Source organism: Triturus cristatus, chromosome 6, assembly GCF_964204655.1.
Source record: "Triturus cristatus chromosome 6, aTriCri1.1, whole genome shotgun sequence".
NCBI lineage: Eukaryota > Metazoa > Chordata > Amphibia > Caudata > Salamandridae > Triturus > Triturus cristatus.
This window is the reverse complement of record NC_140589.1, coordinates 1,926,202,935-1,926,224,981: the sequence shown is the minus strand read 5'-3', so window position 1 is coordinate 1,926,224,981 and position 22,047 is coordinate 1,926,202,935.

Genomic DNA, 22,047 nt, shown 5'->3' with positions numbered 1-22,047 from the left:
CCTGGCTAGAGTCATAAAACAGTAAAAACATCAGCAAAAAGTTGGGGGCAACTATGCAGTCGATGCTACTCTCCTACAATGCCACATCCGTCCGCTGCACATACGTCACCAAGACTGATTACCAGCCTGGACTGATATCATAATGAACGCCTCATGATAAAGCGTCATCACTTCAGATTCCATAAAAAAATGACTGTAAATAAACCAGGAGACATATTCAGAATTTAACACACATCCCCAAATTAAATGAAAACGCCTGTACTAGACGGCCCATGGTAGCACTGCAGGTATTCAAACTCTACCATTTAAAATATAATGCACACATTCATACATCTGTAGATGCCAGTGTGCGTCAACCCAAACTAGAACTGACCGGCGATAACCGGTTTACATTCAATTCGTACATAATACTTTTGTAAAGTCTACTCAGATGAAATACATGTATTATTCTAACAAACTCGAACGACGGCCTCCACGTAAAATTCAAAATAAACCAAATAGCTGGCAGGCTCAAATACATTCCGCGTCCGCTAAATCGTAACTGGGCGGAACAATGACAGAGAAAGTAGGAGAAATACCGCAATTGTAACACTTACACGAATTAAGGAAGGAGATAACCCAGGAATGATGGCCCTGGGGGAAGTGAGAGTCGCAGACTAGTCTTCCCCCGGGGTCTTTCGCGCTGGGAGGGCCAGGCTGGGGAATAAGGGGTGTGGTTTGGGGGGGTGGGTATAAGAATGCAGGGGAGGAAGGTGACTTCCTCTTCCTGCATTCTGGCATCGTCGGCAGGGGTATTTGCGAAGGCCACCCACCCACCCTACAGTTATTTAGGGTTTGGGGGTAGGATTGGCAGAGCGTGCCAGTTTAGGACGGGCTGCGGGGTTGGCGGTACTTGGGAGGGGTGTGGGAGCTACTAGCGGGCGCACCCATCCCTCGGGGGGGAGAACTGGAGGCATGAGTGTAATGCCAGGTGATATCGGGGAGGATGATAAAGAGATATGAAGAAATGGATGAAGAACGGGGTGGGTCATGGAGTGGAGTGGAAGATGAGTCTGGAGTGTATGAAGGTGGAGCTTATGCTGGGGGGTTGTTGTTAGTTATTGTTATTTGGTTGTTGTTTATGTTGTGCAGCCTGGTCCTAATAAATGGCCTTTTACGCTTAAAGACATCAGTGTGGCCTGTTTATTGCAAGAAGCTTTCACTCTCTTGACATCTGTCCTTTTCCTTCTAGGAAGCCTGGAATGAACGTGTAGGATGGCTTAAACTAGCAGGATTTGCCAGCCTGCCACCAGTACAAATAATCCATTCTGCACGTTCCTGGCTCAATTTCCAGATCACAGACGTGTCCAGCCCTTCCCACGCGTGACTGAGAATAGCCCACTGCAAAATGACACACAGAGAAGTTGTGTACACTGGTGCTACGTGAACGCACAACTTGCAACTGGATCTGAGGTGCACAAGGAACACCTTAACCCCTCCCACCGCCACCTGGTTTCAGTCCTGATGTTGGAACGCAGGGCAGCCCTCACTCTTAGTTTTACACTGAGCTGTTTGGTAGATCAGAAAAGCCCCCCCGCCCCCTACTTGATCTTCTGCAGCCGGGTGTCCGGGTGCTTCAGGGCGTCACAGATCAAGGATGCACCAACGTCACCCAGTTTATTGACACTCAAGTCCAGGTCCAGCAAAGAGTGGCTGGTGTGAAGGGCAGCGGCCAGAGAAGCACCGGAAGCACCGGTTATCTTACAGCTACGGAGGCTAAGAAGGGGCGATAAAAAGAAAAAGAGGGGGTTAAAAGATTGATAATTCTATTGATAGAGAAAAGCCACACCCCCCTTCCCCCGCTCCTTACTTGATCTTCTTCAGCCGGGTGTTCGGGTGCTTCAGGGCGTCACAGATCAGGGTCGCACCAGCATCACGCAGGTCATTGCCACTCAAGTCCAGTTCCAGCAACGCTCGGCTGGAGCGAAGGGCAGCGGCCAGAGCTGCACAGGAAGCACCGGTTATCTCACAGTAACTGAGGCTATGAAGGTGCGAGAAAGAGAGAGTGAGGGAATTAAAACAATAATATTTCTAAGGATTTATGACTTGAAGTATTCAAAACAAGGTATAAATAATCAGAACAGCAGCTGTCATGGCCCAGTGCTCCCGGATCTGAGGTGCACAAGAAACACGTTAACTCCTCTCTCTGTATGAATTTAAGGAGGACTTACAACTTAAAATTAATTTCCTTAAGTCCCACTTTATGACAGTTGGCCTGTCAAAGAATAAGAAATCAAAAGCACACCATGTCAAGGATTATTGTTTAGGAAAAGTGGATGCGTTTTGTTACCTTGGCAGCATCCTGTTTGACAACCGACTGACCAGGGGACCACTTCTAAAAGCACATATGCAATCCCTTAGTAGGGCAGCTCATGACCAGGGGACCTATGCAATCCCTTAGTAGGGCAGCTCATGACCAGGGGACCACTTATAAAAGCACATATACAATCCCTTAGTAGGGCAGCTCATGACCTGGGGACCACTTATAAAAGCACATATACAATCCCTTAGTAGGGCAGCTCATGACCTGGGGACCACTTATGAAAGCACATATACAATCCCTTAGTAGGGCAGCTCATGACCAGGGGACCACTTATAAAAGCACATATACAATCCCTTAGTAGGGCAGCTCATGACCAGGGGACCACTTATAAAAGCACATATACAATCCCTTAGTAGGGCAGCTCATGACCAGGGGACCACTTATGAAAGCACATATACAATCCCTTAGTAGGGCAGCTCATGACCTGGGGACCACTTATGAAAGCACATATACAATCCCTTAGTAGGGCAGCTCATGACCTGGGGACCACTTATAAAAGCACATATACAATCCCTTAGTAGGGCAGCTCATGACCTGGGGACCACTTATAAAAGCACATATACGATCCCTTAGTAGGGCAGCTCATGACCTGGGGACCACTTATAAAAGCACTTATACAATCCCTTAGTAGGGCAGCTCATGACCAGGGGACCACTTATAAAAGCACATATACAATCCCTTAGTAGGGCAGCTCATGACCAGGGGACCACTTATGAAAGCACATATACAATCCCTTAGTAGGGCAGCTCATGACCAGGGGACCACTTATAAAAGCGCATATACAATCCCTTAGTAGGGCAGCTCATGACCTGGGGACCACTTATAAAAGCACATATACAATCCCTTAGTAGGGCAGCTCATGACCAGGGGACCACTTATGAAAGCACATATACAATCCCTTAGTAGGGCAGCTCATGACCAGGGGACCACTTATGAAAGCACATATACAATCCCTTAGTAGGGCAGCTCATGACCTGGGGACCACTTATGAAAGCACATATACAATCCCTTAGTAGGGCAGCTCATGACCTGGGGACCACTTATGAAAGCACATATACAATCCCTTAGTAGGGCAGCTCATGACCAGGGGACCACTTATGAAAGCACATATACAATCCCTTAGTAGGGCAGCTCATGACCAGGGGACCACTTATGAAAGCACATATACAATCCCTTAGTAGGGCAGCTCATGGCCTGGGGACCACTTATAAAAGCACATATACAATCCCTTAGTAGGGCAGCTCATGACCAGGGGACCACTTATAAAAGCACATATACAATCCCTTAGTAGGGCAGCTCATGACCAGGGGACCACTTATAAAAGCACATATACAATCCCTTAGTAGGGCAGCTCATGACCAGGGGATCACTTATGAAAGCACATATACAATCCCTTAGTAGGGCAGCTCATGGGACAGATTCCTTCAGTAGACGTTTAGGACACAGTCATATTAAAACTGTTTTACATCTTTACAATGCAAAGTGTGTCCCCACAATGGCATTTAGTGCAGAAGTCTGGGGATACAAGCCTTGCCGTTCAATTCAAGATGCTGAAAACAAAATGTAAAGAAAGCTATTAAGAATCGCCCAGAGTGTCCCAGGGGGAATTGTCCATGAAGAAATGGGAGCAGATTTTATAACTGATTTTAATCGACTCCGTCCAAAACTTCTTTGGCTCTCAATATAGTTTAAGAGTGAATTGGAATTTAACAGAAGCATTGTGATTGGTTGCATGAATTTGGAACGAAGTCATCGCATACCTTGGTTTAATTACGCTAAAACAACTCTTGGGGAGATGGGTAACCCTCAGTTGTTTAGTAACTCTGAGCTAATTAGTAAATCAGACATAGACTGGGCGGAAGAGGCTTTTAGACTAACTACTGCTGAAGCCAGGCTACAAGTAGCTCAATCCAAAGATGGTTATAAGCACTTTATGATAGTGAAATCTCATCGTAGAAGACTACTGTAGGAGGCTGGCTTAGTATATGGTGCACACTTAGGTAAGTGAAGCACCCTGCACTAATCCAGACAACCCTTATTGTGATTTAAGAGGTCTTAGACAACCTGAGAAAGCTCTCCAAGTGGTAGCTGTGGAGAGCAGCCTTCAGGCTTAGTCCATAAGGAGTGCAAAGCAGCTTGTTTTACCAGTACTAATACTATAGTGTAGGTTAAGTGAAAAAGAACCACACCGTGTAGTTATAAAAATATTTATTTATTATAAGACACTCACTAACACATTGCAATATCCCCTACCTGGAGATATAATCACAATGCACACAGTACTTCAATAATAAAACACATAAGTAGCACAAATACACAGTGATCTCCAGGGGGAGAACAAACCATATACTAATAAACAGGAATGCGAACCACAACCTAAGTCTAGACTGGACCCAGAAGACGTAGAAGAGCCGGTGACTCAAGGAGCCACCCAAGGTAAGTTCCAAGGAACCCCACGGAAGCTGTGTGCAGAGTGTGAACATGACCGCATGCTCAATACAAGTCAATGGGTAAGTCGTGGTTGCCTTTTTTAAGAAGAAGGACCCTTCCCAGAGGACCCTGAAGATGGAAGTTTGGAGAGTCACTGCATCCGTCGATATCCCAGGAACCAGGATACCTACATCAGGGAAGCCGGGTGCATAGGTGCGCAGTAACGTCGGAAACTGCCGTATACCACAATGGAGGGCTTTAGTGAAGATGCCGCTGGCAAAGAAGTTGAAAGAGTCCAGGGGAATCCAAAGGTGGATTCAGGAAGAGAGGTACCTGCAAGCAGAAGGGACACTATGCCACTCAGGAGTGACCAGGAGGCACGGAAGACGAATGCCCACCGAAGACAAAAGATGCAGGAGAGTTGACGGTGACCTTGGCGCTGCAGCTGTGCGGACCAGGCGATGCTGTGGAAGACCAGGAGCTGTTTATGAGCTGTCCCACGAAGGATGTTGAGAGCCAGGGGGTCGGTTTCCGGTGGCAGCACCATCTAGCCTTGGCAGCGGCAACAAACGTAGCAGACAAAAAAGGTGCAGTGTCGAGACCAGCAAGGCCCAAGGGACTCACCACGGGCAGCTAAGTCAGAGAAGGCCCGAGCAACAGGGGAGCCCACTGGAGCCAAAGAAGATCCTCGAGGACCCTCAGGCCAGAGACACAGGAGTCGCAAGAGGACCTAGAGCAGCTCACAAATGATGCAGGCCCACAGTGCAGAGGATGTAGAGAGGACAAAGATCTTGGTATCAAAAGATGCTGGAGGCTGGAGCTTCTTGGAGCCCGAAGATCTCTAGAGGAGAGAGTCAACATGCCTTGGCAATGGCAAGTCGACACGGTGCACATGAGTACTGCTCCAGTGGTTCCGATGAGGAATACTGGCTATAAACTTGCTGTGAAGACAGTGCAGGCCTTGAGGGAGTTGCAGAACCACCACATGTGTTGCTGAACCTTTCGGAGTCTGTGGGAGCTCAGGAATAGAAGACCGGTCAGTTTTGTTGCGGTACCTGCAGATGCAAGGGAGTGACTCCTCCACTCCAATTGAGATTCCTTCGGGTGTCTTGGATGTCCACAGGCCTGGTGAAGAACCTGTATGGAGCACAAGCACAGATGATGCAGAAGACCGGCAGGACGACGAGACCAGGAGCAGCAGGAGTCTTCCCAGTTGCAGTCTCGGTTCCCAAAGCGAACTCCAATGTGCCCAGACGGTTGAAGATGAATTGGTTTCAGATCTGAATCTTGTCCCATGATGAATCTGAAGAGCCACCCACACGTAATCCCTTAAGTACCCTAAGGAAAGGGTTGGGACGATTCAGGGGTCCCTCCAAGAGGAGGATCTGGGCAGAGGAGAGGATACTCCCATGTCCTTTGTCCAGTTTCGGAACAGAGCGGGAGCCAACGGCTCCCAGAAATGGTTCCAACTGGAGTCTGCAAGGAGGGCACCAAATGTTCCTCTCAAAGCAGTCTGGTGGCACTGGAAAGTGCCCCACCTCAGCCCAATACACTAAGCCATGTCTGGGAGGTGGTTACAACTCTCTGTGACAGGAAACCTATAGTTCCACCTTACCCTGCTCGAGCTTGGCTCAGCAGCAGGAGGGCAGAATCGAGTCTGTGGTCGGCAGCAGCAATAGCTTGCTTTCAGACTCTGGAAGACTGGTACCGGGAGAACTGAGGGCTTCCAGGAGGAGCCCCACAGTGCATGGAGTTCACGGTGTTGGAGGTATGATTTCAACATGTTTGATACCAAACATGCCAGGGTTCATTACAGGATTTTTTGAGATAGCCATTGCGTAAAGACCCATGGCCACCATGTATTGTAATGGCTGATGCACTTACAATGCCTAGAAAATGGACTTCGGGAATTGTAGGGATGTCCGGCTCATGCAGAGGCACCCTCATACTTATAACCGAGCAGCCTGCCTACAGGGTTGAAAGACCTACTTTAGGGGTGACTTGTAAGTTCTAAGTGTAGTGACCTCAGATATAAGGAAACGTTTATCTGTCGTAAGTGGTGCTAGCACCAGCTTACACAGGCTGCAATGGCAGGTCTGTAGTCACAATTTGGTCGGTCTTCCATCGGTGGCATAATACATGTTTCTGTCCATGGGGGACCCCTGGTGTACATAGGCTCTGAGTACCTCAGTCGAAAAGGGAGAACAAGGGAACCCTACTCACTATGGAACCAGGGTGATTAGTTATATCATGAAAAACACGGTTCCGGTGGAATCATATGTGTGTGTCTCTGGATACACTCGTGCACAATGGCGATATAAGGGTTAAATTGATGTCAGAGAAAAAGGAACCAAAAACACCAAAGGTTTCATTAGATGCATACGAGTGTATTGTTCACATAATATACAGATATTATACACAAAATAAACGTAATGGTGCAAAGTGTCCCAAGTGTTACATGAACCAAACAGTTGAGTGACAAAAGTGTAACAATATATACAAGGTTTCAAGGAATTGTTTTTGCGAAAACGACCATTTCTGAAATATTGGCAAATTTTCAGCAACTTTAATCAATATTAAGTGCTGTGTAAGTGGATCTTCTTCCCTCACAGTTGGCACACCCCCTTACTCCAACTGCGCGATTAATCATCCAGATGTCCCTATAGTCACAGGTCGTGATGAGACCCTGCATTCTAGAGAGGGTTGAAACGTCGTCGACATTATTGATGAAAGCGAACCACTGACACAGTACTTAATGGGCCCGATTCACAGAACTAACGTAAGATAAAATCCTAAACTTACTACCATTTTGGTATTCAGTGAAGGCACTTACTCATTTTGGTATTCACAGAACGCACTTACTCACAGAAGTTAGTAGTCCTAACTTTAGGACTCCTAAATGCCTTCTGTGAATACCGAAAGTCTTAAAGTTAGGATTTTTCTCAGTTTAGGAGTAGTATCTGTATGTGAGCAATACACATATGCATCTAATGAAACCTTTGGTGTTTTGGTTCCTTTTTCTCTGACATCAATTTAACCCTTATATCACCATTGTTTACGAGTATATCCAGAGACACACACATATGATTCAACAGGAACCGTTGTTTTCTTGATATAACTGAGTACCTTAGTACCATATACTAGGGACTGACAAGGGTACACCAGTAGCCAATCTGGGTAGTAACTAAGTACGCACCATGGTCCAATTTAGGGAGGAAACACAGAGACTGGGGTCCGGAATAGCAGGATCCCAGTCAGACTAGTCCAAAACACACTGACACCAGGCAAAAAGTGGGAGTAACCATGCTAGAAGGATCCTAATTTCCTACAACTGCTAACTTATTTCCATTTAAATCTGTTTCCACGGCTGATGCTGGGGTGGCCTAAGCCATTAGACTGTGACAGGATTTCTGCACCGGACACTTTGCATATTGTTTTTATTTGCCCTAACTGGTCAGCCGTAAGATAAAAGTATATTCGCCGCCTGTTTGCACCTCTGGATTTTTATCAAGTGAGATCAGCCTGACTTTACTTGCAACATTTGGATTCGCAGAGAACTTGTTGCTTTTTATCCTGGTTTTTGGCAGGGGTGTATCTTGCTAACTTGAGAAATTAACTGTGATAGTGAGCTATTTTATAAGTGTACTGCTCATGTAAATTGGATTATTGGGTTTAGGTGGCCCCTATTCCCTACTTACATAGCAGATCCTTATAAGGAGGCTTTTGTTTGTTAGGTTTTATTAGGATAAGCCCTGGCGCCCTTTTATACAGTATTTTTTAACATGTTTTTTCCTGTACGTAGGCATGTCTAGCAATGCATTTTTCTTTTATCAAAGGTTGCACTTTAAAAATGTGCCGTATGTTAATTTAGATATGTCTGCGAGTGAAATTAAGATACTAGAAGATTTGTGGAGGTTTAATTTCTTCGTGTGCTTTTATAGCCAATTTAGGCCGAATAAAGAATGTATTAATTGATTGATTGAACTCCTCCCACTCTCACCAAGCTGGTAAGTCAGGGGCTGTCAAAGTTTATCCTTTAGAAGTGAGAAACGTAGGTGAATGAGGTCCATTGACAACCTCTTTGTTACAGACCCGGGTACAGTGCGCATCCTTAGTGTATACATACTGGGTCTCATGGACAGCAGACCACCCAGGGACGCTGACACATAATGGAGCACAGCACCCACAATAAAAAACGACTGAAGGGCATCACTACATGAACTTCCCTGAGTGCACTTGTGAACTCAGTGCTCTTACACAGGCAAGATTTGTCTCTTTCCTACTCCGAGAAAGGGTCCTTTCCAATCCGAAAGATGGCCGACGCTCCCTGGCTGTACCGGGCCTTGTAGAGAGTCATCCTCATGGAGTCGGTTCATGGAGCCGACTCTAGCTCTGCAAATACTGCTGAATATTCAGACAAGGAAGACAAAGGCAGACCCCGCTAGTAGTCTTTTCCCTGGGATGGGGGGGGGGGGGTCCCCCAGTGCAGCTCTCTTGGGTCTCCCCATGGAGTACAGAGACGATGAGTTGAGGGGACAGCACCAGGGCAGGGCGAGCCGCGGAGAGGCTGATGACAACTTAGGTATTGTAATTCTTATTGTTAATGCCTGTTTGATTCTTATTCTTTGCACAGGCCGGGAGTCCCTGGGGGGATGAAGGGGTCTCTCCAGGGAGAGGAACTTATGTTTTCACATTTGTTTAATAGGTTAACTGAACGCGGAGCAGGCCACCCCATGTATTCTAGAATAGGACGTGGATTTAGACTCAGTAACAAGTCTTCTGGGTTAAGTCCTCTGCTTACAACAATCTGAACACCAGGACATAAAGATATTTGACCTGTGTTGTGGAGACACCTCCTGGAAAGGGGAACTGTAGGAGAGTAGGATCTGCTTTCATGGTTACCATCACTTTTTGCTGGTGTTCTGCTGTTTTTCTGACTAGTCTGAATGGGGTCCTGCTAACCAGGACTCCAGTCTCTGTGCTTCCTCCATAAATTGGCTATGGTGAGCACTTTTGTACATTTCTATTTGGCTACTGGTACACCCTTGTAAGTACCTAGTATATGGTAATGATGTACCTAGGGCATAGGTGCACCAGGGGTCCCCCATGGGCTGCAGCATGGGTTATGCCACCCGTGAGGGACCCTCCAAGCTCTGACTACAGGCCTGCCATTGCAGCCTGTGTGAGCTGCTGCTTGCACCGCTCACAAAAGATAAAAGTTTCCTTATATCTAGCAGCACTACACTTAGAACCTATAAGTCACGCCTCTAGTATGCCTTTCAGTCCCCAACGGCAGGGACCGCGGTGTGTGAGGGTGCACCTGCATAACCAGGATACCCCTACAAACCATGGAGTATGATTTCCAGGCTTTGTAAGTGGATCAGCCCTTTTGATACATAGAGGGGTCATGCGTCATTAGCAGATGATCATCTCTAAACTGACCGGAACGATTATGGGCATATTTGGTATCAACCATGTTGGAATCATACCCCAACACCTTATCTGGTGTTGGAGATATGATTCCATCCGCAGTAGGGCTCCTCCCCGGAGTCCCACATGCTCCCGGGGCCAATCTTACAAAGCCTGACAGCAACACCCTGGCTGCTGTCGACCACAGACACGATTCTGCCCTCCTGCTGCTGGGCCAAGCAGGGGAAGGTAGGACAAAAGGTTTCCTGTCACAGGGAGTTGTGACCACCTCCCAGACAGGATTTAGTGTATTGGGCCGGGCTGGGGGCACATGCCAGCACCACATAGTCTGCTGGAAGGGCACATTTGGTGCCCTCCTTGCATACTCCAGTTCAAACCGTTGGCTCCCTGCTCTGGCGCGAAACTGGACAAAGGACATGGGAGTATCCTCCCCACTGTCCGACCCCTCCTCTGGGAGTGACCCCTGAATCGTCCCAACCCTCACCTTGGGTACTTATGGGCTTACTTGTGGGTGGGTCCCTAGATTCGTCAGGGGATTCAATTCAGATCAAGCTCAACTTCAACCGCCTGGACACTCTGATCGCTGTCGGACTGACCACGCCGGACTGACCGCATCGAACTTTGTTTTTGGGAACCGAGTCTGCAACCGGGATAGACTCCATCTGATCTTAGCCTCGTTGTCCTGCAAATTCGCTGCAACGTCAGTGTCCGTGCTCCATACAGGTTCTGTCCAGGACCTGTGGACAAGCAAAGACATCCAAAGGAATCTCCCTTGGAGTGAAGAAGTCACTCCCCTACATCTGCAGGCACCGCAACATAGCTGACCGGTTTGCTGCTCCTAGGTCGACCGACTCCGAAAGGCTTCAGTAACACAGGTGATGGTTCTGTAACGCATCGAGGCCTGCGCTGACTTCACACCGAGTCCTTGCCCTGCTCTTTTTCGCTTGCCCAGTTTAATTTGCTTGCTTACCTGCTCTCTTACAGGCTTCTTCCAGTTTCACTGGCGCTACAACATCTATCGGACAATAAACAGTCCAATTTTAAACAGTGAGGCCTGATGGGAAAAAGGAATCCCCACGACACACAGACGATTATTTCATTTGAATTTTGTTTGCAAAGAGAGCGAGAAAAACTCAGATTGATTATTCTCAGAGGACTAATTTGAAAGTTCTTCACGAGACAACAAAACCACATTGAAAGGATTCAAATGACATCAGAAATATCTGACTTGGACCTTAGAGCTTGATCTTGAGTTCTTCACCAAAACAAACAGAGTCACATCAGAGTGTAAGTTGTGTCCTAGAGGACTCTCCAAAGAAAAGTGCACTACTCACCTCCTCCCGAAGTGAAGAGTCTGAATGTGGTCATGCTACCACCTCCACCCACATTAGAGCTGAAACTGCACACTGCATTGTCTGACCTCAGGTGGTTGATCTGACGAGTTGTGCTAAATTGTGCTGGATTATGGATCCTTCTTGTCTTCTTATCTGGGTGGTCACTGCCAGAGTGAGTTTGCAACCTTAGCACCCGGCTGTATGCTCTATCCCAATCATCAAAGGTGGCTGGGCACAGCTGAAAGGCCTGGGAACAAGCCTGCAGCAGATCGTGGCAGCAAATTACTGGCAACAAAAAGTCCTGTGTGTTGGTGAATAAAGTTGTAGTTTCAAGTTCTACAAACTGTGGCCGACCAAGATTGCCATGTGTGAGAGTTGTGAGTGAAGGATGGAGGCAGGAACTCAGTCAGCGCATCTTCCTTGGCGTGAGAGGCTAAGAAAGATTAAAGGTGCTCACATTTCATCGGTAATGTTAATCACATGTATGTGGGTGATATGTGCATATCTGCAGCTACAATCTTTGACCGTTCCTGCATACACATCACACCTGTCGCTATATTTCATGAAGTGTAGTCACATTTAAGTTGATGAGTACTGTTGTCATGCAGATGCAGCTGTTATATTCCCAGGTTAGGCCCATGTAGCGAAGCAGCTTATTTCTTACATTGTCTAAGAAAGGAATATGCTACTTACCAGTATGCATCTGTTCTTGGCATGTAGAGCTGCAGATCTACACACTTTTACATAGATCGCCATCTGGTGTTGGGTCCGGATGTTTGCACTTGTTTTTGTCCTGGAAAGTCTTTGGAAGTCACGAGGTATGTGACTCCTCCTTAGGATCATAGTGCGCATGGGCATCGGCTCCATCCTCAGATTGTTTTTCGCCAGCAGGGAAATGATGGAGCTTTGTAAGAAACAGGAAGATGCCCTGGTATAGTGTATCTAAATAAGATAATACTGGAACAGATAAAGGAAGCCGGGGAGGCGGGTGGGCATGTGTAGATCTGCAGCTCTACATGCCAAGAACAGATGCATACTGGTAAGTAGCATATTCCTTTCGAGGCATATGAGCTGCAGATTACACACTTTTGCATGATTGTATAGCAGTCCCACGTCTAGCGGCGGCCACCATTATCTGTTGCAGCAGTCTGAAATAGGGTTTTGAGTACAGCTTGGCCCACACTGGCTTGTTGTTTCATTTGCACATCTACACAGTAGTGTTTAGTGAACGTATGTGGTGTAGACCATGTGGCTGCTTTGCAGATATCATCTAATGGAATGTTGCCTAAGAATGCCATGGAAGCCCCTATTTTTCTTGTAGAGTGGGCTCTAGGAGGAACAGTTAAAGTGCGTTTTGCTTTGTGGTAGCAAATTTGTATGCATTTAACAATCCATCTGGCTATCCCGGACTTATAGGTAGGATTGCCTTTGTGTGGTGGTGAGAAAGAAACAAAAAGTTGTTTGGTTTTCCGAAAAGGTTGTGTTCTTTCAATGTAATAGAGAAATGCTCTTTTAACGTCTAAAGTATGGAGAGCTCTTTCTGCGACTGTGTGTGGTTGCGAGAAGAAAACGGGCAACTCCACAGATTGATTAAGGTGGAAGGGGGAAATGACTTTAGGGAGAAATTTAGGATTAGTGCGGAGAACTACCTTATTATGATGCATTTGTAAGAATTGTTCCTGAATAGTGTAGAAACCATCTTTTTTGTATGATACCAAATGCTGTAAGGCCCTGCTAAGTTGACATGAAAAGCAGTGCACAAAATGCCTGTACTTTACCATTCGCTTCAGAGACACAGCTTTTGTAACACACGGTTCGATCAAGAATAATACAGAAGATGCTCATGTAGACACAGACATTTCAGCATAGCACATTTTGTAATATGTCTGGTCCATTCTATTATGTTGCAACTATTAACTGAAAAAGCACCAGACCTATATCTTACATTACAGTGGAAAGTCCCAGAAGCAGACCTAGGTCACGCAGTCTGCAACAGTACTTTTCGGACCTTAAATGGTATATAACTATCTAGGCCCTTGCAAATTGGTCAAATGAACTATGCTTAATTTGTGCTACGTATGTGATGATGCCGTATCCTTTGTGGTTTTGGCTTATAAAAGCTATCACCAATGTCACATCTTTGGGCACTCAGTGACTTTGCTGGGTGCCCCCGTGCTGCACGCTAATCTGTTGTTGGTTTCTAATAAACGCTGTTATCTTACCCTTGACTGAGGACCGTTTGTGTGGATTCATTTCTTGCTTATATTTCAGATTCCACATATCAGATTTTGAGTACAGCTTGGCCCACACTGGCTTGTTGTTTCATTTGCACATCTACACAGTAGTGTTTAGTGAACGTATGTGGTGTAGACCATGTGGCTGCTTTGCAGATATCATCTAATGGAATGTTGCCTAAGAATGCCATAGAAGCCCCTATTTTTCTTGTAGAGTGGGCTCTAGGAGGAACAGTTAAAGTGCGTTTTGCTTTGTGGTAGCAAATTTGTATGAATTTAACAATCCATCTGGCTATCCCGGACTTATAGGTAGGATTGCCTTTGTGTGGTGGTGAGAAAGAAACAAAAGGTTGTTTGGTTTTCCGAAAAGGTTGTGTTCTTTCAATGTAATAGAGAAATGCTCTTTTAACGTCTAAAGTATGGAGAGCTCTTTCTGCGACTGTGTGTGGTTGCGAGAAGAAAACGGGCAACTCCACAGATTGATTAAGGTGGAAGGGGGAAATGACTTTAGGGAGAAATTTAGGATTAGTGCGGAGAACTACCTTATTATGATGCATTTGTAAGAATTGTTCCTGAATAGTTAGGGCTTGTAGTTCACTAACTCTTCTTAGAGAAGTTATGGCCATTAGGAAAGCAACTTTTCATGTTAAGAATTGTAGCTCACATTTATGTAGAGGTTCAAACCGAGGTCCCATTAGTCGTGTGAGCACGTTATTTAAATTCCACAGAGGTGAGGGTGGAACTCTGGGAGGAATTATCCTTTTGAGGCCTTCCATAAAGGCTTTGATGGCGGGCACTCTAAATAGCGATAAATGTTGTTTATTTTGTAGGTATGCTGCTATGGCAGCAAGGTGTAGCCGAATAGACGTGTAGGATAAGTTGCACCTTTGTAGGTGTAGTAGGTAGGTTATGATGTGTTGGATAGACACATCTAGGGGATTGATGGTATTGTTGTGGCAATATATCACAAATCGTTTCCACTTGGCTGCATAGCAGGTTCTAGTGGTAGGGCGTCTAGCCTCCTTAATGACATTTATACAGTCAGGAGGAAGGTTAAGGTAACCGAATTCTAAGATTTCAGGAGCCAGATCGCAAGGTTCAGCTGAGCTGGGTCTGGGTGTCTGATCTCTCCACGGTTCTGGGTTAAGAGGCGTGGTGAGAGGTGTAATCTTTGGTGCGGGACTATTGACAGTTCCAACAATGTGGTGTACCACGGTTGTCTGGCCCAAGTTGGAGCAACTAGAATTGGAGTCAGTGAGTGTTGCTGTAGTTTGCGCACCACCAGTGGTATGAGTGGGAGAGGCGGAAAGGCGTACACAAATCTGCCTGACCAGTTAATCCATATCGCGTTGCCTTTGGATAATGGGTGTGGGTATCTGGGGGCGAAGCTTGGGCATTTGGCGTTTTCGTGGGTGGCGAAAAGGTCTATCTGTGGTTGCCCCCATATCTGAAAGTATGGTTGGAGAACTTGTGGATGGCGTTCCCACTCGTGAATCTGTTGTGTTTGACGACTTAACAGATCTGCTATGGTGTTTTGGACTCCTGGGAGGTGTTGAGCTAGAAGAAATATATTCTGAGGTGTAACCCACCTCCATTTGTTTTGTGCTAACTGGGAGAGCTGCAGAGAGTGTGTCCCGCCTTGTTTTTGGATGTAGTACATGGCTGTCATGTTGTCCATGCGGACTAAGACAACCTTGCCCCATATTTGTTTCTGGAATGCTTTTAAGGCTAGGAATATGGCCAGTAATTCCAGGTAATTGATGTGGAATAACTTTTGTTGAGGTGTCAACTTGCCTTGTATGGTGTGATGTAATAGGTGAGCTCCCCAGCCGGAGAGCGATGCGTCCGCTGTCATGACAATCTGAGGAACTGGCTCTAGGAACGGTCGCCCTTTGGAAAGGTTTTTGGTGTTCTACCACTGCAGAGAGCAATGAGTGTGACCGTCTACCAACACCAGATCTGTTAGCTGACCTTGAGCCTGGTTCCAATGTCGTGCTCTTGTATGGGACGCATCTGGAGTCTTGCGTGAGGCACTATGAAAATGCAAGAGGCCATCATCCCTATGAGCTGCATGAACACTCAAGCTGGAAGAGAGTGATGCGGCTGAAATTTGGGTAGGAGAGCGAGAATGCTTGCTATCCTTGGTGGACTGGGATAGGCTAACGCTTTTGAGGTGTTTATTGTGGCGCCTAGGTACTGTTGGGTGTGAGAGGTATGCAGATGAGACTTGGTGTGGTTTACTGTGAACCCCAGGTCGTGGAGTAATTGGATAGCCGCGTGAGTGTGACGAACACGCTAGTTATACGAGCTGGCTTTTATGAGCCAGTCATCGAGGTATGGGAAGACGTGAATTTGTTGGCTTCTTATATGGGCTGAGACTACTGCTAGGCACTTGGTGAATACCCTTGGTGCTGTTGTGACTCCGAAAGGGAGTATTTGAATTGATAGTGCTGTCAGTCCACTACAAACCTGAGATATTTTCTGTGAGCAGCGTGTATGGGAATATGGAAATAGGCGTCCTTGAGATCTAAGGTGGCCAGGAGGTCGCCCTGTGAAAGTACAGGGAGGACTTGCTGAAGTGTGACCATGTGGAAGTGGTCTGATTGTATGTACCTGTTTAGTGGTCTAGAATAGGTCTCAGAGAGCCATCCTTCTTTGGTATGAGAAAATATAGGGAGTAAACTCCTGTGTTTTGTTGGTGCAGGGGAACTGGCTCTATTGCACTTTTTTGTAGTAAGGAGATTACCTCTTGTTTGGGGAGTGACAAATGTTCTGCTGACATTGGACGCTGTTTGGGTGGAGTGTTTGGGGGGGGTAGAGCTAAGTTCGAGACAGTAACCTGATTGCACTATTTGTCGCACCCACCTGTCTGTGGTGATGTTGGTCCAGACAGGAAGGAACTGCTGTAGTTTTCTCCCGACAGGTGTGGAATGGTCCGGGGGAAGCGGAGGGAAGTCATTGGGCAGGGGTGGAGGCAGAGCGGGTGTTGTTCGTCTTGCCTCTGCCTTTGTTGTTGTTACCTTGGTATCCTCCTCTGTGGTAACCTCTGGTGAAGGTGGATTGGGTGGGAGCCTTGTAAGAGGTGGATTGGTTATCAGACGAGTATCCTCTGGAGTTGCCCCTGTAGGATGAGCGACGAAAAGAACGTCTGGGAACTTACGCTTGCAAAGCTCCCATTGATTTGGCTGTATCTGTGTCCTTTTTCATCTTCTCAAGGGACGCATCAACATTAGGGCCAAAGAGGTGTAGCTGGTCGAATGGTTGATTTAGTATAGAGCTTTGCACCTCAGGTTTAAACCCGGAAATGCGTAGCCACGCGTGCCTGTGAAGAAGGACGCTTGTGTTCACTGCTCTGGACGTGGTATCTGCTATATCAAGAGCACACCGGATAGAGGTGTTGGTGATAACTTTACCCTCTTGTATTAGGTCGTTCGCCTTATGTTTGTATTTGTCCGGGAGGTGTTGGAGCAGGGACTCTAACTCATCATAGTGAGCCCTATTGTATCTAGCTAACAGGGCTCGAGTATTTTCGATGCGCCAAATATTAGCTGCCTGGGACGCTGTTCTTTTGCCAGAGGCATCCAGGAGTTTAGACTCTTTGTCGGGTGGAGGTGCATCACCTGTTGTCTGCGAATTAGCCTGTTTCCCAGCATTTGAGACGACCATGGAGTCTAATGGGATAGGGCCCCTAATGTAAGCTGGGTCTGTAGGGGCAGCTTTGTATTTCTTCTCAATTCTAGGTTTGATGATTCTAGTCCTGACAGGGTCTTTAAATACTTCTGTAGCGTGTTTGATCACCCCTTTGAGCATGGGCAAAGTGGATGTGGACCTTTGGGTGGTATTGAAAGTGTTCATTTAAAAATCATCTTCGACTGGATCTGTATGGAGGTCGACTCCGTGGTACTGGGCAGCCCGGTGTATTCGTTGATTAAACCCCATGGTATCTTCTGGTGATGAAGGCCTAGACGGGTAGATGTCCTATTGTGGTACATTAGGGACATCAGGCATATTATAGTCATCCCATGGGTCAGTGGATCCTGGAGGACTGGGGACATCTATTGGCATGTTCTTGTCACCGTCCCCTGTGTCATCATATGTGTCGTCGTCATCTACTGGTGGAGTGGATGGCGTAGGAGACCTAGGTGGGAGGGGTGGAGGAGGAGGTGGAGGAGGAGGAAGTGGTGGTGGAGGTGGAGAGGGTACCCTAAGAGGTGATGTGGCTATATCCCTCTTTTTAGGTGGTGGAGCTGTTGCAGGCATGTCTAGTGCTCTTTTCCTGGAACTGCGAGTCAATTGACCGGTTTTAGGGTCTTTAGTAAAAGTTTTTTGTTGAGGATCTGGTTGAAAAAGCTCCTCCAAAGAAGTTTGGGTGTTCAGTGTCGGCATTGAGGGCTTTTTGGGCGCTGGCTGTGGAGCTGTTTTGGGCTTGGAGCCATGCGATTTATCGGATTCTGTGTGTTTTTTCAGAGTCGATGCCTTTTTCGGCTCCGAAGAGCGTGAGTCCGAACCTTTGGGGAGTGGGTTTTTCGTTGGCTCCGAATGTTTTTTCGGTGCCGGGGAGTCACTAGTTGGAGTCTTCGGTCCTGAAGGCTTCGGGGTTGAAATAGCAGTCAGCCCCGAGGATGGGTGCGGCTTCTTTTTCGGTGCCGATGATTGGGTTTGGGCACCGGTAGCAGGCAGACTCGAGTCCGAGTCGCCGGAAGGCTTGGTACGCTTCTGTGCCGGGCCCGAGGGCGGGGCATGGGAAGCAGTGTGTTGGTGTGCACCTAAGCGCGAAGGTGTGACCGAAGCCTTTGTTGTTGTAGGGAGTGGGTCGGGGTCGACGTCTGTACTTACGACCCATTGAGCTGGAGTCACTTCTTCGACGTCGGAGTCATTGACTTCGGAGGCGCTGATGAGCACTTCTTCGACCCGCTCCTCTGGCACATCGACACCCTTGTGGAAAATGTCGTCGGGGATCGAACTGGATGAGCTAGCCATGGTCCTTCGAGCTAGTCGATCCCGGATGGTCTTCTTCGAGCGGAAGGAGGCAAAAGCGGGACGGTCTCTGGCATCGTGCTCGGGAGAGAGGCAGAGGTTACACACCTCATGCAGGTCGGTTTGGGGAAACTTCGACCCACATCGAGGACACTTCTTAAATGGTGTCCTTTCCATGAGCCAGATGCCAAGGCGCGGGTCGGCCCGAAGGCCTGCTTCGATGACCGGAATGGAAGATTGGTAGAGATGTGTGCCGATTAATTGTCGCGTTCGAGACAATACCGTCGAAAAGGTGAAGGATTGCGCGTCGAAACTGGAATCGGTAACGGTTCCGAACTGGAGCACGAGAAACACATCCGAACCCGATGGCGGAAAAAAACAATCTGAGGATGGAGCCGATGCCCATGCGCACTATGATCCTAAGGAGGAGTCACATACCTCGTGACTTCCAAAGACTTTCCAGGACAAAAACAAGTGCAAACATCCGGACCCAACACCAGATGGTGATCTATGCAAAAGTGTGTAATCTGCATCTCATATGCCTCGAACATAAAATTTCAGCTGTGAACATTTGCGCACTTTTTCATGCACAACGATGTTGGATTTGTTTCCCTGAAGCTACTTTGTTTACACATCTAGCCTCGCACAACATTATTATGATGTCTCGAACATCATGTACTTGGTCTCTTTACGCACTATGTGCAAAAGTTGTTTTATCTTCATCCAGGGGGCGACAGGGCTATCTACATATCCATATCATCACTAATCTAACGTGTACATTGCAAGGCTGCTTTCTATTATGAACAATGAGCATTCTGATAGATTAGCTGAAGAGGCACTTCAGCTAACACCAAGGGTCCCTGCATGGTGAGAATTCACTATGCAGCGGCCTGACATCTTGTGAGGGGTATCCAGTTTGTGACGAAGACAGGGTCCTTCATTCTCTCCCCCTTGGTAATGAGGTTAGATCGTCCCGGGGGGGGGGGGTGGATCTTGGCTCTACACCTACACACTCTAGGTACACTTAGAATAGGGTTCACATAGTAGGAGTATGCTTGATTACTCCCTTGTTTTATATGCCTGAATACATACACTGCTTTAGCACCATGCTAGAACTATCTAGTATTTATTCTCTTGATGTTCGTAATCACTCTTATCTGCTTCTGTCTATTGATCATTGCAGCACACGTATTTTATACAAGAATAACGTTGGTTCAATGAACACATTGAAAACATACCACAGTGTGTTCTTTGTATACTTCTCTGAGAATAAGTAAGCACGAGTGGCTGAGCAAAAGGTTCTGTACTGGTTCCATGATACCCGAGTGATCAGAGTGGTCATGTTCAGTGGTTGCCAGAAACCATTCACTGCCTGGTGAGGTTAGGGGGGCTTATGGTGGTACTGTGATCTAGCTGGTCTATAGGTCAACATATCCTGAGGGGGAGTCTGGAATTAGTCTTGGCACCAAGCCCCTAGTTTATGTTGCCCAAACAATGCGCAGGTCCTACGGATTAATAGGAACTACAAGACACAGCGCTGCCAATGTTGGTTGTGTTCTTATTTAATGGTCAATCTGAGTAGTTCAGTCGTGCTTTCTCAGAGACCCCTACTCACATTTAACCGTTGATGTCCGAAGTGGGAAGGGAAACAAATCTGCCCAAGCTAAGTAGGTATAACCTCTGTATTGGCTGTAGGTTATTCAAGCTTGGAGGATTAAAAGTTCCCACACTTTGCATAGCAAATCTCTATAAATAGTTTAACTAAATATTTGCTATACGTGGACACAGAAGTCCTATTTCCATACCAAGAGTATATTAATTGGTTTAAAGGTGTCTTACCCCATACCACAGAAAACAAGAAACTCGGTCCGCTGAGCAGAGAAGGTGCTACTTGGCCAGTCTTAACATCATATACACAGCATCCAGACTTTGCTGCTTTATCAGCAGCAGAAACGTGTACACACTATAGAGACTTGGTGAATATTTACAGAAATCTTACACAATATATAATGAGAACATTGACAGTTTAACCTGTGAGGGCGGCTCAGGTTGCACAACCACAATTGGCTACTATGGGTATCAGCCCCCAAACGCTGAATGCTGTAATGGGCAAGATTCCCACCAGCTGGGAGCAAACCCTGTCTGGATAGCGCAGAAAACAACTCAGCTTGAAGCAGTTTTTTTTCCCCATACAGGCCAGCAGGAAAAACACAGAATACTAACAATTTGCTTGCCAAAGGGAATTGTGCCACCGATAGAAGATTGTGTCACTTGGGGTACAATATTCACTGCCATTTATACCAAAACACAGGGTACCCCTTCAATAGAGTTATACCAGATGTATTGAAACAAATACAGAATGAGTACGGCGCAAAGCCCGCCCTGGACTTGGGGATGAAACTAATGGGCAATTTTTCAAAGTTTTCAGCAATTATGACAAGTAACATAAAAGGGGAGGCAGCAGCAGTGGCTATAGGCCAACGCCTGAAGGAATTCACTCCCGCACAGCAGGAGCAAGAATTGCCTAAGATTATCGAAGGTACATATGCTTCGCTTGGTAGAGATAATCTGGGAGCTAAACCTGGGAAACCAATAGTTAAGAGCATTTCTGAAAAGGATAACTCTGAGCAAGCACCCTTCTTAGACGAAATGGGATAACAAACAAAAAAACAATCCAAAAAAACCAAAGTCACGGGGTAGGTCTCCTCAACAGAAGCCCACCGAGAGAAAATACAATTTGAGAAACCGTGACAATGTTAGGAAACCTGAAAGGTTATTATTTATTAATTTTTATATTATAGATTCCCCTGATGAAGGGTAGTATCCCGAAATACATTGGGTTTTAAAATAAAGACGTGACGTGGAAACGGATCCAGTTCCTGTGTTTTTATGGAGAATTTTGAATTAAAATGGAAATTAGTAAAATGAATTGATTATATATGAATTAAATAAGGAGTAAAGCTAAGGAGAAAACAGTGAAAAAAGTGAAGATTAAACAACTAAATTTCGATGTATTTGATTCATTCAGTGAGGAGTTTGGCTGTGCAGCTTGAATAGGAATCATACGAGGTTCCTTCGCATTCGTACAGTTACTCAGTGCTAATTGGGTGGGGCGCGAAGCAAGCGAGCACGCCATTACAGATCTGAAACATTTAAGCATGTTTACATAGGAATACATCGGTGCATCTCACCACCTTTGAAATATATTGAATTATCCATTCCGTCCTAAACCAATGGGATTGCACCCAGGATGAAAGAGGAATTGTACTACCAGTGAAAC